The sequence below is a fragment of the Puma concolor genome, chromosome A1 (genome assembly GCF_028749965.1).
Source record: "Puma concolor isolate L17-30 chromosome A1, mPumCon1.1.hap2, whole genome shotgun sequence".
Taxonomy (NCBI): Eukaryota; Metazoa; Chordata; class Mammalia; order Carnivora; family Felidae; genus Puma; species Puma concolor.
In genome coordinates, this window is record NC_141667.1 from 87954161 (window position 1) to 87970819 (window position 16659).

General features: G+C 37.6%; 1 long non-coding RNA gene across 2 annotated transcripts in view; it reads left to right on the plus strand.

Moving 5' to 3' along the window:
* LOC147584286 (uncharacterized) overlaps positions 1–16659 on the plus strand; it is a 457950-nt gene that overhangs the window by 153228 nt on the left and 288063 nt on the right. The window contains exon 1 of one of the 2 annotated variants that reach the window (XR_015255297.1): positions 15705–15873. The exons of the other annotated variant lie outside the window; for it this stretch is intronic. This is a non-coding gene — a long non-coding RNA (uncharacterized LOC147584286). Of the gene's footprint in view, positions 1–15704; positions 15874–16659 lie in introns of those variants that run through there. 2 annotated transcript variants of the gene reach the window in all.

Genomic DNA, 16659 nt, shown 5'->3' on the forward strand with positions numbered 1-16659 from the left:
GTGTTTATGACTTACAGTGATTGTTATAGTTTCTATTATCTGAAAATAAGCAGAAAAGTCATAGGACTTCTGAATTTTTACCCAGAGGGGGGAGAATTGCTGTACTCACTGAACAAACTTAAAGGGACAGTTAGAGACAAGATCAAGTTGCTTATCTGATCGCAGTCCAGGATGACTCCTTGCTAAATGTACACTTTATCTGTAATACTCTTTTTTCTTAAAATACTTTGTTCTCTTCATTTGGATGACATGACACTCTCCTCATTTACCCATGTTTCTTCTCACAAAACCTGTTTTTCTTTGTTTTTATTTTTAGTATTCTCTCTTTCATTTGGTGGAGACATTAGCCAGCTAGTCGCCTAAGTCCTAAATCTTTGACTCATTAATCTTTGCCTCTTTGCCATCTTTACCACTCCAGTTCCCTTTTTTCCCCATATAATTACTCACCAAGTCTTCTTGACTTGACTTTCCAACACTTGCCTAACCATCACTTCCCTTGTTTTTGCCTTCATTTTCTTTTACCCAAATTACTATAACATCTTATCTAAAGCTAAAGCCTTGTTCTCCTTAACTCTGTCTTCCAGCAGCCATCCAAAATGGTATATCTAAAATGCATTTGGGGCGCCTGGGTGGCGCAGTCGGTTAAGCGTCCGACTTCAGCCAGGTCGCGATCTCGCGGTCCGTGAGTTCGAGCCGCGCGTCAGGCTCTGGGCTGATGGCTCAGAGCCTGGAGCCTGTTTCCGATTCTGTGTCTCCCTCTCTCTCTGCCCCTCCCCCGTTCATGCTCTGTCTCTCTCTGTCCCAAAAATAAAATAAACGTTGAAAACAAAAAATTAAAAAAAAAAATAAAATAAAATGCATTTGACCCTGTCATGTCTAGCCTAAACTGTTTCAGTGGTTGCTCATTGCTGACAGGAAAATTTGAAGCCCCTAACTTGTCAGCCAACCTTGAGGGTCTGGTCTCTGCCAACCTGTCCATGGCCTGACTCTTATTTGTTACAGATTCATATCTTCATGCCATTGTTCATGCTCTGTCTTCTGGCTTGCATGTTGTCTTTGCTCGGAGTATTTATTTTTTTTCAGTTTGTTTATTTATTTTGAGAGAGAGAGCAAGAGAGCGTGCATGTGTGAGCAGGGAGGGGCAGAGAGAGAGGGAGAGAGATAGAATCCCAAGCAGGCTCTGTGCTGTCAGTGCAGAGCCAGATATGGGGCTTGATCCTATCACCTTCTCAAGCTAGATCAGGTTTTCTCCTCTGTGTTCCCCAAATTGCTCCACGACTTAGACTGTGCTTATGGTGTAAGTGTAGTCTTTGTAAGCAGAGAACCATATTAAATTATCTCAAGGTCTTTCAAAGTTTGTTTTTTCTGAACCTATAATGTACCTGGTATCATCTGGCATCTCTCATTCATCATAATGTGAAATCAAGAAACCTTAGCTAATTGCTTCTGTTTAGGAATTATGTTAGGGACAGGAGACACAGAAATAAGTGAGGCACAGTTGTTGCCCTTGCTCACCTCTAAGTGTTGGACATGCATTTTATGTGTGTGGTCAGATGGGAAAGGGGCAAAACTGTCTTGAATAAATTAGCAACCTGATGGTGCTGTGTTGGCCCCCCAAAATGCTGAGGCCTGCTATGGGAGGGCCGGTGCTGGTGCAGAGATTTCCTCTGCTCAGCATGGCCACATGACTTAACATCTTTCAGAACGCACAGAGCCAGAGATTCTTAGAGTCTGTTTCTGCCAGTGAATTCATCCTGAGTATTTTAACAGTAAGACTGACTACAAGGTGAGGCATTTGGAAATCTGATCTTCCTCAATGGCACTATCCACAGCATAATAAAAGAGCTTTCTGGAGAGTGAGAAGGATTCATGGCAGTAGTCCGTTGGTAAAGTCAGAACTTAAAATTTTTTTTATCATTAAAGAATCCCAGTGCTAGTTTTCTACCATCTTTTCCCCCTTCTCCCATCGTGATTCTAAACATCACTCTGTTTTTATTGCTATTTTGGTTGTAAAGGATTAGAGAATGTTATAGTAAAATGTTGTAGGAACTATAAAAGAGTGAAAGGGCTTGGTATAATGCCTGGTCCTTTGTAATATTAAACAATCAGTGTACAGAAACAAAAAAGGGTGTCTTTGCAATTTTGTTAGATATCAAAAGAACCCTTAGAAGACAAATTGGAGAAGCAAGCTGCCTCTCTTTTTATAATATGACAAAGAGCTAATTCAGCTTCTTTAACAGAAACTCAAATAAGCCCAACCCGTTCAAAAAGCCTTTATATTCAATGTAAAGGAAAATGTGTCTTCAAATCCTAAGAGTTCAGCTTCCACTGGTTTCAATGGGAGCTGTACATTCAGAGCCAAGGGCTAATTTTGGTCTATGTGTTTCCCCAATAAGTTCTCTTGGGTGATCATTTTAGCTCCAGCAAAGTCTTTCCTCTAGCTATAAGAGCCAGTGTTTAAAAGTTTAAAGTAATGCGAATAGGCCAAAATCTAAATCAATATTCTGTAGAACAAATAAAGAGAACAGAGATTTAGGCAGCAGGCACATGGTATGTGCTCCAATTCCCTGGTAGGCAGATCAACGAGGTTTCAACAAGAACTTAAAAATAAAGAAGCCTAAAAAACAGATGTTAACAAAACTAATCTCTCCCCCTCACTGAGGAATGACTGGTTATGTTTTCAGATCAAGACACTGGGGTCCCAAAGGGAAATACCATTGTGTCGTGTCAAGTGAGATCTAAAGGGCAAAGAGGATGCAGATCAATAGTCGCTTATTTATCTTCCTCAATGTCAACGATTTTAACAAAGTTTGTACTGTCTTTGTTTAGCTTTTAGGCATGTTGCTTTGGTTCATGCAGTAGTTTATATGGAAATTACATGGTATGAATGGCACCTTTCTCCTCTTCTCCACCACCCATTCCTGCTTTCAATTCCCACCTAGAAGAGTCCCCTGACTTAGTAACATTTGTGGGAGGATGGCTTGCCTGTTGATCTCTAGGGCTCTGAAGATTACTTATTATCATTTACACTTTGAGAATGTTGAGTGATTCTAGCTTAAAACTGATGACTGGAAAGAAATACTACAGTGAAAGAACATCCAAAGGCAAGTTCATCACAAACCGTTTATCCCAACTTTTGCCTTCCCTATAATAGTAATTTGAGATGCCATGGTAGGAAAAACAGACCACTGGAATGCAGAGGACCTTCAACATGCTTTAAAAGAGTGTTCAGTATAAGATGGTTTAATTGCTGAGATGCCAAATGCATTTTATTATGAGGAAATTTTACTTTAAAAATGTTTATTTATTTATTTTGAGAGAGAGAGTGAGAGCAAGGGGAGAGAGAGAGAGAGAGAGAGAGAGAGAGAGAGAGAACAAGTGGGGGAGAGGAGCAGAGGGAAAAAGAGAGAGAATCCCAAGCAGGCTCAGCACTGTCAGCACAGAGCCCCATGCAGGGCTCAATCTCAACAACAGTGAGATCATGATCTGAGCTGAAATCAAGAGTCAGATGCTTAATTGAACAAGCCACCCAGGTATTCTAGGAAAATTTGATTTTTAAGAATATTTCCATAATCAGTGTAGCAATAATAAAAATAAATGGAACTTGTAGAGGAACTTATGTTCCAGAGCATAGTTTTACATTTATGATCTCATGAACCTCTAAAGCAGTTTTTAAAAGGATTCCCCAGTTTTTTTTCCCCAAGATATATTCCTAATAGGTAAGTACAAAAGTCCAAAGAAGTAACTTTTGTAAAAAGTGTATAAGGAATATTCAGTGTGGAAAAACTAATGAGGTCTGAACTGCAAAGTAGCCACTCTTAAAACATGCAGTTAATTGATGAATGGATAAAGAAGATGTGGTTTATATATATACAATGGAACACTACTTGGCAATGAGAAAGAATGAAATCTGGCCATTTGCAGCAACATGGATGGAACTGGAGGGTATTATGCTAAGTGAAATAAGTCAGTCAGAGAAAGGCAGATACCATATGTTTTCACTCATATGTGGATCTTGAGAAACTTAACAGAAGACCATGGGGGAGGGGGAGGGAAAAAAAGTTACAAAAGAGAGGGAGGGAGGCAAACCATCAGAGACTCTTAAATACAGAGAATAAACTGAGGGTTGATGAGGGTGGGGAAGAGGGGAAAGTAGGTGATGGGCATTGAGGAGGGCACTTGTTGGGATGAGCACTGGGTGTTTTATGGAAGCCAATTTGACAATAAATTATATGAAAAATAAATAAATACAATATGTAGTTAAATATATATTATATGATATATATATATCATATAATATATATATATATATGATATATATAATGAAAGTGATTTGACTATAAGTTACAGAAAATATACCATAGCAATATTTCAGGAGATGGATCCTCCTTGAATAAGTAAGAATTACGGAATCACTGAAAAGGTATTATAGGTACCCCACAATCTGATTCCACTGCCTTTTCTGTTTTCTTCTCCTCCAGAAACTATGAGAATTTCCGGGATTTCTTGGCTCTATTTTGAGATACTAATACTTTAGCTAATGAGCAAATGCATGTGAAAGCACTTAAACATGAGAGTTATTTTTTTTTATTCTAGATGTTATTTTGTACTATTCTCAGAGTGTAATTCTAGTGATTTTGAAACTTTTCACTTTTTTTCTCTCTTTTCACCTCTTAATTTGTGTTTGGAGTTACAGAGGCTATACAAAAGTGTCAAGTGCCATCCCCATCCTAGAGGAGTTTGTTGCCACATTAGTAAGAAACATACACAATCAGCAAAAGTTGTTACCAGGTAGTATATGTTTGGAACGGTAAAAAGTTAGTAAAGAAATCAGAGGAATTCTTCATGTGGGGCTGGAATAACTATTGAGGTCCATATAGAGGTTTCTAGAAGACTTCGATAGAGGGAATGGTGGAAGCACTGATGCTGGGGTGGGTGAGGGGGTAGAAGTGATAATAACAGAGCAAGGAGGAAGCAAATAGCACCACTTTAGAACATAGGCAATGTGTGTGTGTGTGTGTATATATATATATATATACACACACACACACACACATATATATGTATATATATATTTATATAAATATATATATATTTAACTTTTATTTATCATTGAGATACAGAGAGAGACAGAGCATGAGCATGGGAGGGGCAGAGAGAGGAGGAGGAGCCAGAATCTGAAGCAGGCTCCAGGCTCCCAGCTATTAGCACAGAGCCCAACGCAGGGCTTGAACTCATGAACTACAAGATCATGACCTGAGCTGAAGTCAGACACTTAACCAGCTGAGCCACCCAGGCACCCCAGAACATGAGGCAATATTAATGAACATGTGCCTAAGAGACAGAGGCTGATTAACTTGCTGGTTAGCTTGACAGGAGAGGAAAGTTTGTGTTAAGGGGCTAGTGAATACCATGGCTGAAATGTATACTCGAAAGCAGAACATTAAGCTATGGAGTTTGAAGGCTCTTTGGCGAGATGAGAAACTAGGGTTTCTGAGAAGGTGCATGACTTGGTGAAAGAAGTACTTGAGGCAAATAAATCTGGCAGGAATGTTCAGAAAGGGGTAAGCCTGGTGTTAAAGAGAGCAATTAGGAGGTGGTCCTAGGAAGCCAGGCATCAGGTGATAAAGATCAAGACTTATTCCAGCTCTGTATAAAACCCACACATTTCTTTCTTTTGGGAGTACAAAATTCCATAATGTTCCCTAAAAGGTCATTAATCTCAGTAGCTTTAAGTCAAATGGGATACTTCAAAATGTGCTGTAAGGATTATGAAAGTATCTGCATTGGTAAGTAAAGAACAAAAACTGTTATGGAGTCCAACTTAACTGAAATGTAGAATTGCAGACTAAGAGTAGCAGATACTCTATATAATCCTTGAAGACTGTAAGTAAAAATTACTACCTTATCTAGGAGGGAAAAGGTTTTTATTTCAAGGTTTTGGAAACTGACCAGACTTGCCTTGGTTGGATCTTCTTTATTTTTCATAGGCCTTGAGTTTGCATGGATTAGTATAGAGTTCGTATTACCTACCTCCTGAATTCTTTCAGTGGACCTCTTGTCAGTGAATGAAAACTTTGTCACCTTTCTTGAGAAAGCAGAGGGGCAGTCAAGCAGTGTCCCAGCTTACAACTTGGTTAACTAGCAGCATGTGGCTTCTTATTTACTTTTCTCAGGCTGGTGTTTTCAAGCAATTATTACAATACAGAGGAGTTTACCAGGCGCTATGGGTTTTCTAAATATCTGTGAGGTCAAATACTACTGAATGTCAGGATTGGTAGTGATCTGGGTGTATTTTCCTTTTGGTGCTTAATACAATCTCTGCAGCTCCCTGTGGTCCTTATTGTTCCGGAATGTCTCTTTAAGTTAAGATGTTGTTTAGGAGTTGGTAGAGCTGGCACACTATGACATTACATGCTGTATTATTCATTGTTTGGTGACTAGACTTCATATCTGTGGTAAAAATAAATGTTATTCCTCTCAGCTTACTTCAATCCATTCAGTACTCTCTTGAATGGCTTCCTGTAACTATTTAGACTCCCTTTAAAGAATGTATGAAGAAGAAAGAGGTGGGGAAGGAGGAGGAGGAGGCAGGGGGGCAGCAGGAGGAGGAGGAGGGGGAGGAGGAGGGGGAAGGAGACGGGTGGGAGATCATCAGTCTCAAACATGAACTACATGACATAATTTTTAGAAGCAGGCTGAATGGCAACTTCAGTTTACAGAGAAGGGTAACAATCATCTTAGTGGAACTCTAAACAGAGTTATTTTTCTTCAACAACTATAGTTTTCCTTTCCATTCTTTGATTTGGAAGTAGTCATTTTTATGTGTCAACATCACATGTAAAAAGATTGCAAGTTTTCTTATTAAGATGGAGGAACCAATTTATGGCCATGTTGGTTTCAACTTTACTTCATAAACATACCAGTAGGTGTTGCTATGCTAGCACTAATGCTGACTTTAAAAACTGGTCACTTTGTGGTGAGTGGGTCCCCAAATAATTCTGATTTGTGTATTCTTTCTCAAAGATCAAAACACTGTGACCAAACACTGCCACCAAGTACTGAAGGCTTGGTGGGATTGTTTTGACTGCAAAATAAGTTTTTAAATGAACAAGATCTTCTATTCTGCTATGGCAATTCATAAGACTGGAAAATAATTTCATTGACTTCACAATAGCTAAAGAATTTTGGCCTTTGGAGGAGCAAGTGATAATCAATTTCTGTTAACTGGAAAAAAGATCATTTTTCTCCTTCACTCTTCTTAATTTCTGCACTTCATTCATAATACATATTATCATCACCACTGGGTCCCAAATGCACATAAAAAAGGGGTGGGGGGAGTCTCTCTGCCTAGTATAGCTTCCAGGCATAGATAACCTTTGAAATATGTTCTTGTTTGTCAGACAAGGGAATTTACACAAGACCCAGAGTTTAACTCTTCACAATGTACCTCAGCCTCTCAAGTATGTTTATATTGAAGAGTGTTTTCATACTCTTATGTGTAGGCAGAAACAAATGATTTCCTTGTGTTAACCTTGTAACCCTGCCGCCTGTACTAATTATTAGGCAGAATCAACAGACGCTACTACTTCTGTTTTTGACTTGAATTCGTTAAACAAAAACTGAAAACTGAAAAGAGAAAAAAAAATGTAATTTCTATATTCGAAGATGAGGCCCTTCAAATTTTTCAAAAATTCTGTTAATTGATTTTTAGGCAATAAGATGACCATTTAAGTATATGCTTTGATAGAGGGAAAAAACAGTTTGTGTACATTACACTGCTTCTGTGTCTGAAGTTGCCTCAGTTATACCAAGTATGTGAAATTGAACAGTAAAAATCTGAACCTGTCAAGCTGCTTTTTTTCTTTTTTAATTGCTAAACACATACACTTCAGATGAAAACTTGTGTTTTGATCTGGAAATACTGTTTAAATAATATGAATGTGTGTACATAGTGAAAGCAAAGACACTGGTGAAGGAAAGAAAGAATAAAGCTCTAGAAGGAGATGAAATGTGAAGGGTGAATGGGAATGTGAAGCTGGTATGTTTTGTTTTCATACTTGCAACGATTCAATAATACGAAGCAATAACAGTTTATTGAGCCTTTAACAGGTAGGGTTGAACCACATGAGTCGAAGAGAACATGGATTTTTCTATAAATTGCTCAGTGCTCATTTTAAAATAATCTTTAATAAAACAGAGAAGTGCTTCTGTTGTAAAAATCTCTTAGCACTTTTTAAATAGCAAAACAATAAAACATTTTGAAGAGCGGGGTTCAGAGCAAAGTAAATAAATCTGAACACTTTTTCCTGTATTTTTTATAATGAATTTCCATTGATTTTTATAGTCGTATGTTTGCGATCTGTGATTATATCCCCTGCGTCCTTCCTGCTCTCACTCCTTCCCTTCATGCTCCCTTTTCCCATGTTTCTCAGTGGTGTCATTGGGGGCAATGCTACTGTGCTAGATAGCTGAGTGAGATTAGGCAAGGTGAAGGAAAAACACTCAAAGTTTTTCTCCCTGTAGAGTTTCATTATTGAAATGTTCTGAAGTCATGGGTGGTGAGTGTGAAAATGTAGAGGTGCAGATTGGTTGGTAATCGACTCAGTGTAGCAACTAGAGATGTGGCTTTCTTTCTAATCATTCTCCGTACCATCCCATGGAAGCTGGGTTTAATTCAGCTAAATGGCCCATGATACGGACTTCACTCCCCTTCAATTTGGTTTCTTCCCTCTGGCGATTTCTTAATCAGAATTTCCTACTATTTAGTAACTAAATTAAAATCTGTAAGTGGTAGGCAACTGCATATAATGCAATGATATATCCATAAGCACTGAAATGACTTAGAACATTTTATGTAATGAACATTCTAACATAATAATAACGCAGTTAAGCTTGAGTATGGGGAAATAATCTGGTTAGATATAGCCATAAAGCCTGAAGGATACTCATCTTTATTTCTGAAGAAAATACTTAAAAGGTAGATGCTTCTTCTCAAGACAGTGTTGCTTTAAAAGAAGTTAGGTATGAAATTTTCACTCAAGTAACTGTATTTATGAACTGATTGCTTACTATTTCCAGATGTTTTGCTAACCGTTTAACATAGCTTATTTCATTTAATCTTCACAACAATTGATCAAAGTATTACAAACTTTCTCCATATCAGAACACTGAGATTCAGAGATGTTAACTTGCCCCAAGTTCACACTTTTGTGTTAAGGTCAAGTAGGAAATAAAATCGAGTGGGCATTAGGCAGCCACAAAAGATGGCAGGATTCTGATGTTGGACTTGATGGCACAGACACATAGGTATAACTGGAGATTTCTGAGTAAGAGGTCAATTCAGTTCAGTTCAACTAACAAGAACTGAAAACTTACATGTAAGGAACTATAGAGAAGCATAGTAAGATGAGCAAAATATGATATTTGCTCTTTAAAGTTTCATAAGTATAGTAGGAGGTATGCTGGTAGCTATACGAAAGCATGCACATGTTAAAGACTATACTATAAACACAGAAATACTCTGAGATTACTTAGGAAAACCCCATTTCTGGTGGGGAATTTCTAAAAATGGTAAAAAGAAGGTAACATTAGAATTTTTATCCGAAAGTAAAATGTGATTTTTGAGAGACATGAGGAGAAGAACATTCTTGGTGCAGAAAATAATGGAGCTCAGAGGCCTAGAGTTTATGCGGGTGAGGGCAGGATGGTGGAAGTAGAAAGGGGCTGGATGAAAAGGGGAGAGGACACAAAGAGAAAAAAAGTTGTGGGGTCAGAGTACTGAAATTTTCGCCTGAAGGTCCAGGCATGCCCCGGACACTCCATGTAATGAACTCTGTGTTTGTTCTCAGAAGACTACCTGTGCTGTTCATCATGGAGGTGAAATGTAGCTTATGATCTGCTGGAGGAAGAAATAGTAAGAGAAGGAGGGGTTGCATTACAGGGCATTAAATGTGCTGAAAGGAATTAGGTTCAACAGGCCACACATTCTTGGGACTGTTGGCATTACTCTTCCTTTCCCTTTCTAGCTACTGGTACACTACCAATCTTTCCATTCCACCTTCTCTGTTAAGCTTTTCTCTGAGCCATTTTAAGGAAGACTGAATTTGAAATTTCTTTTTATTCTAATAGCATTTTGTTTAAGTGTAAGTTTGAGCATTTATTAAGTTTTTAAAATTTTATTTATTTTGAGAGGGGGCGGAGGAAATGAACAGTGGAGGGGCAGAGAAAGAGAATCCCAAACAGGCTCTGCACTGTCAGAACAGAGCTTGATGTGGGGCTTGAACTAACAAACCTGAATCATAACCTGAGCTGAAACCAAGAGTCAGACACTTAATCGCCTGAGCCACCCAGGCATCCCAGCGTTTACATTTCATTGGTGTGTAAATATATGTGGTTCTCCATACATTGTGAGTTTCTTGTGGGAAGAATCATTTCACTGACAGTTAATCCAATGTGGACACAGGTGCACGAATGGTAAGTAGATTGGCTTGTCTGGACCATGGAGAATATAAAAGTATAGTTTATAGTTCCTATAGTATATGGTATAAAAGTATATAGTTTATATCATTTTTTAAAACCCTAATATTTTAAAATCATTTATTGAGCTCTTATACACTAACCTTATTATACAAATTAATCCTTTCCATAAACTTGTTAGGTAGACATTATTATCTCCATTTTTTTTTTTGTATGAGGAATTCGAGGCTTAGAGCAGCTAAGAAATTTGCTCAGCAGCATTTAAGTAGTTGCCTGACTCCAATGCTCGACCAGAATGAATATACCATACAGCAGTGGTGCTTAGTTAGCAAGCATCAGAATCACCTGGAGGGTCAGCCTGACTCAATATTATGGGGTGGGACCCAAGGATTTACTTTCTAACAAGTTACAGGTGACATTGATGATGTTAGTCTGGGGACCTTATTTTGAGAACCATTACCAGAAAGTCTGGTTTGAAATGTTGCCCAGAAATGATGTATGTGTGTGTGTGTGTGTGTGTGTGTGTGTGTGTGTGTGTGTGTGTGTGTGTGTGTGTTTTCAAAGTATTCCTAGATGATACTAGCGTGAAGCTGGTAGTAAGAACCACTGATCTCGATCATGAAGAGCCCTTCATGCTCATTTGATTTTGTTATGGCACCAGTTGACAAGTGAGAGGAGTGCGTGATGCTTATGCTTTATGATTATGAGGAAAAATGAATTAGCAGACATATTAGACCAGATAAGATTGGGTGGGGGGGTGCACTGGAAGTTGAATCTTTCCCTCTTTTCTGTCATCTTGCACACCAGAGCCAATCAGATCTTCCTAAAACATTGCTTTCATCCAGGTGTTCTTCAGGTATGTCTGAAAGCTCCCAACACACTTCCTTTCAAGCTCTGTTTTACAGTAACACTTCAATTCTGATCAAGGCTTTTCATCTGCCTAAGGTGAACACTGTGTTTAGTTCTCCTTGATGATTTTGATGTGTGTGTCCTCCTCAGTTCTGCCAAATCCTACCTGTCCTTCTAAGCTCTCAACTTAAAAAAACAAAACAAAACAAAACAAAAACCAAAACAAAAACACATTTAAATACAAAATTTAACACCTGGTAAAAAGCAAATAGCATGGACAGGCTCATAAAGAAAGCTAAACCCTTCCTGGCTCCCTAACCCCCTCAACTACTTGTCAGAGGAAAGAATTTTCTTTTAGCTATTTAACTCTCTGTGTTGGTGTTTTGTGATCAACAATTTTAGAAACTGCTTATTTCCTGCCCTGAACATAGGATAAAGGCTTCTCACACTCTTCATTTCCCCTGTTTATACTCTCTCTATAGTAATATTGTATTTAATCAAGTCAATTTTCCTTATTATGACTATGTGAATGTTGTTCTCTTCAGATCTAAGTAAATCACTATTTTCATTTCATTTTCTGATGTTTGTTTTTTCTGAAGTTTCAGATATTCTTTTTTTTTCTTATCATGGTTTCCTTCTAATAACTTTTGACTTCTTTTTCACCCCTTTATCCTATCAGGTTTTTTTTTTAAGTTTTAAAAATATTTTTCTTGGTGTCCTTGTGGACTCTTTTTTTTTTTTTTTTTCCATGTGGGATGGTTATCACCAAACCTGCCATAAAGTAATAATCTTAGAACTTCCCTCAATACCTTCCTAGTTTGAGTCAACTGATTTTTTTTGGGTTTACCTTTTCAGCTTATGTCTTTGGGTTTACGTTTTCAGCTTATATCTTACTTCTTCCTTTTGCTGGAGCACATTCCCAAATAACTTCCCAAGAAAGGGTTTGTGAGAGGAAACTTGTATGAGTTCTTGCATGTCTGATAGTGTCTTTATACTTAGACACTTTATTTATAGTTTGGCTAAATTCTACAGAAATCAATATTGAAAATCAAATTGAAATTTGATGGCATTGCTCCATTTTCTCCCACTAGGGTTCAGTTGTTGAGAAGTGGCATTCTAAATTTATATTCCTCCATTAGAAAATTGGATATTTCTTCTTGCAGGAAAATTTTAGAATCTCTTCTAAATATCGCTAGGATATCTCCTTTTATGACCATTTTCATTTGTTTATTAATATTTCTGTTCTTTTAGTAGGGTATTTAAAGATGGGAACCAATCTCATAAACTTTGGAAATTTTATTTCATACTTTGATAATTTCCTTCTATCCATATGTTCTTTCCCTCTTTTATCACACGTAGAAACTTCTAGATCACAACTTTTATATAGTTTGTCAGACTTTCCATCTTTTTTCCTGTTTTGCTTTGCCTTTTGATTCTAATTACATTTTATCTTTTAACCCATCATTTAAGTTTTTATTTCATTAAGATTTTTAATTTTCAAGGTTCTTTGTTATTCTCTGACTACTGTTTTTTTTTTTATAGCACCTTATTTATGAGTTACAGACACAGCATAATGATTAAGGGGTTTACAAATGTTTTCAGTATTTTTTTTCTCTGTGGTCATATATTTGGACTGTTCTTATTTCTTTCTTACACCTTAACATTTTTTGTAAGTCTCATGATTGTGTTTATATTTAGAAGAAATACCTCAAAAAAATTGAATGATGATTCTGTGTTTTTGGAAGTAGCTCATGGATAGAAGGGACTATTTTGAAGTTATTGTTTGGGGAAGTTGACACTTATGGTTAGAGTAGTGCTATTCGTCAGAATGTGGTGGTTTTTCTCTAAGCTCATTCAGTTTTTCCAGAGGTGAAAACATTCATTCATTCTCCTTTCTAGGGTGTAGAGACAAGTTGTTAGTGTTTTGTGTAATACGTGGCAAATGAGTCTAGAGTTTGTGGGGGCTAATTGACCTCTTTATTAACTGCAACCTTTTATGAAAGTCCTCTAATATGTGGTTTTGTCCACATCAGTTATTAGTTCACTACTGTTTAACATCTAAACCTGTCTCCTGCCAATGGATCCTCTCCAGATTCTATGCTGAACAACTGGGTAGCATAAGTGGAATGTTTCCCGGGCATTCCCTCAATGTGGTTTGGTCATTGTTCCTGCGTAAGTAGCACTTGTTATAGGTTCATAATTTTTTGTTTTATTGATATTATTTTAGTAAGGTACTCGGAAGAACACAGGATTGTATGTGTACAATCCTGATCTTTAGCCCAAACTTAAGGCCCCATAGTACTAAATTCTTCTATAAAATCTTCCTTTCTTGACTTCTTTATTGACTCTGATAGATCTCTCCTCAAAATTCTGTTATAGTAAATTAATTTATTTTACCATTTATAATACTTTAATTTTTTTCTATATGTTAATTACAGATTTTTGAACTTCTGGCTTACACTCTCTTTGAATCCCCACGGCACCAATACATAGGCTGGATAAGTAGTGAATGACTTGAAAATAATTATTGATTGATAGGATCCAGGAACTGAAGAATAAAAAAGATACACGCATGACTCATAGTAGAAGCCTTGGTTATTGGTAAAATAACAGTAATATGGGCAAAGAGAGAAGATGGGAAGGGAAGCCAGTGAATGTAGAGGACATTTGTCAGACCTTTTTATTTGCACAGAATCCCTGAATACCCTTTCTAGTTTGACAATAGAACTTACCTTACTAGTCCCTCTCTGAAGCTGAGGGTAGTAATTCACTTTCACAACTTCCCTTACAGATATGATATAGTCATGCAACTGAGGTATCACCAATCAGATAGCTCTCAGTGAGATTTCAGTTTAGAAGTGAGCAGTGGGACAAAGGAGGCCCAATGAGTAAGTCATTTCAGGTGAAGGTGGTGGCAGGGATATCTGGCCTTCCAGAGCATCAATAGAATACATTCTAGTGTCCTGTCCTGGGTGCCCTGGGCTGTGTAGGTGGGGTCTTTTCTGGGTAGTCCTTCAGTTTGGTTTGGGCATTGCTCCTGATTAAATAGCCTCTAAGCCTCATTGTTAGGTGATCTTGGACACTCTATGTGCATTCTTTAAGAATCCTTCTGTGTCCACTTGTATCCAAGAACTCTAAATGATAAAGCAAACAAAAAATATGTGTGTGTGAAATGTGTGTGTTTATTTATTCTATAAAATAATACAAAAGTAGGTCTCATAGTTTTTTTTGAAATATGTAAACATGTAAAACATAATCCAAGAAAAACAGGTTTCTGACAGAAAGTGGAACCCAAAGTAAAAGGACAATAGACAGGTATGTTTAGCATCAACCATAGTCATGGAAGGGAAAGGAAACATGTACTTTCCCATTTTATAATAATACAAAAATGGAGGGAACAAGGAGTACTCATCTAATTGGTTCTGCAATAAAATGCTTTTATAAATATATTCATCAAAGCCTGAGTATTTGAGATCTCTTTGGGGATTGAGCACATTACTTCTCCCACTAATTCTTGTCAGGTTAATGTTGGTAGTAAATTATGTAATTGCTTATTGACCTTCCTTCATTTCCCAACTACTTGGCACTGCATGGAAGAAACCATACTCTGAGAAAAGGCAAATGCTTGCTCTCCTTTTGCCGTGATTGAGTTGCTCGAATTAAAGCAGCCAAGGAAATAAGTTGCTTCAATTGGAACTTCTGTTTCTATTGTGGTACAGGAAGGCATGCCTAAGCCATGAAGAGAAAGGGAGAGATAAGGAAGTTAGTGTATATGTCATTATGGGAATATATTAGGTAGAGTGTGGGGATGGGAGTATGTGCAAGGAAAATTAATTTAGGTTAGTTTTGGACATGTTGGAATTTCAACATGTAATGGATAATGAGGTGTAATTAGGAATTTGAAACCGAAATTTGGGAGAAAATTTATGCCTAGAGACAAATGAGAATCATTCATAAGAGGTGATAATTGAAGCCAGGAGAACTGATGCTATTTCCAAAAGAAGAGAGTAGAGAGACACAACAGCGGACCTGCTACTGAGCGGGGGAGAAAACTCCTATTAAGGGCTATTGGCAGAGGAAAAATAACCAAGAGAGAATAATGGAATAATCATAGATATAGTATGAGAAGCAGAATGGTGTATCCATGCTAATCAAGGCAAGTTCAAGGAAATTCTTTAAAAGAGCCCAGTGCTACAAAGTGGCAAGATCCTCAAGAACTTTGCTTTGTATTCTAATCTGTTTCTTTCATGTTACACAGGAGAGGCTCAACAATTGTTTGTTGGATAATGACAATGGTTCAGGAATATAAGAATTAGGAAAATAGAGTGGTTATCTTTTTTCTAATGTTTATTTTTGACAGAGAGAGAGAGAGAGAGAGAGACAGAGGATGAGCGGGGGAGGGGCAGAGAGAGAGGGAGACACAGAATCCGAAGCAACCTCCATGCTCTGAGCTGTCAGCACAGAGCCCGACGCGGGGCTTGAATCCACAGACCACAAGATCATACCTGAGCCGAAGTTGGACGCTCAACTGACCGAGCCACCCAGGTGCCCCCACTTTTTTTTTAATGTTTATTTAGAGTAGTTATCTTTTAAGATTTTAGTAAACTGGAAAGAGAGAGGCACAGGTTTCAGGGATTTAAGAAGAGAATGAGAATGTAGTCTTAGAGATAGTCGACCTAGCCCACACATTTGCAAAATTTAAACTGAGAAAGGAATATATAAAATAAAATTATCTAAGGTGCAGAAGAATCCAACAAAAACATTTTATAAATTGAAATAGACCTTGGGGCGCCTGGGTGGCGCAGTCGGTTAAGCGTCCGACTTCAGCCAGGTCACGATCTCGCGGTCCCTGAGTTCGAGCCCCGCGTCGGGCTCTGGGCTGATGGCTCAGAGCCTGGAGCCTGTTTCCGATTCTGTGTCTCCCTCTCTCTCTGCCCCTCCCCCGTTCATGCTCTGTCTCTCTCTGTCCCAAAAATAAATAAACGTTGAAAAAAAAAAATTTAAAAAAAATAAAAAAAAAAATAAATTGAAATAGACCTTTATGTGATTAAGTGTGCAGAGAAGGAGCCAGTAGAAATAGAGGAATTTAAAGTATTGCAAAAAAAAGTATTAAATGAAGGAAGTGCATGTATCAAAAGTCTTTTTATCTAGAAACAGAATTTATAGATATATATTTTTTTATATAATGGATGAAAAGAATTGATATCTGATCTACTTCAAGTCATAGTGAAGTGTAGAACCTTAGACCATAGGATTTTGAAACTCCAAAACACTCATCCTCCTCATTTTATAGAAAAGATCCCATGAACTATGTTTGATCTTTAAGACTGA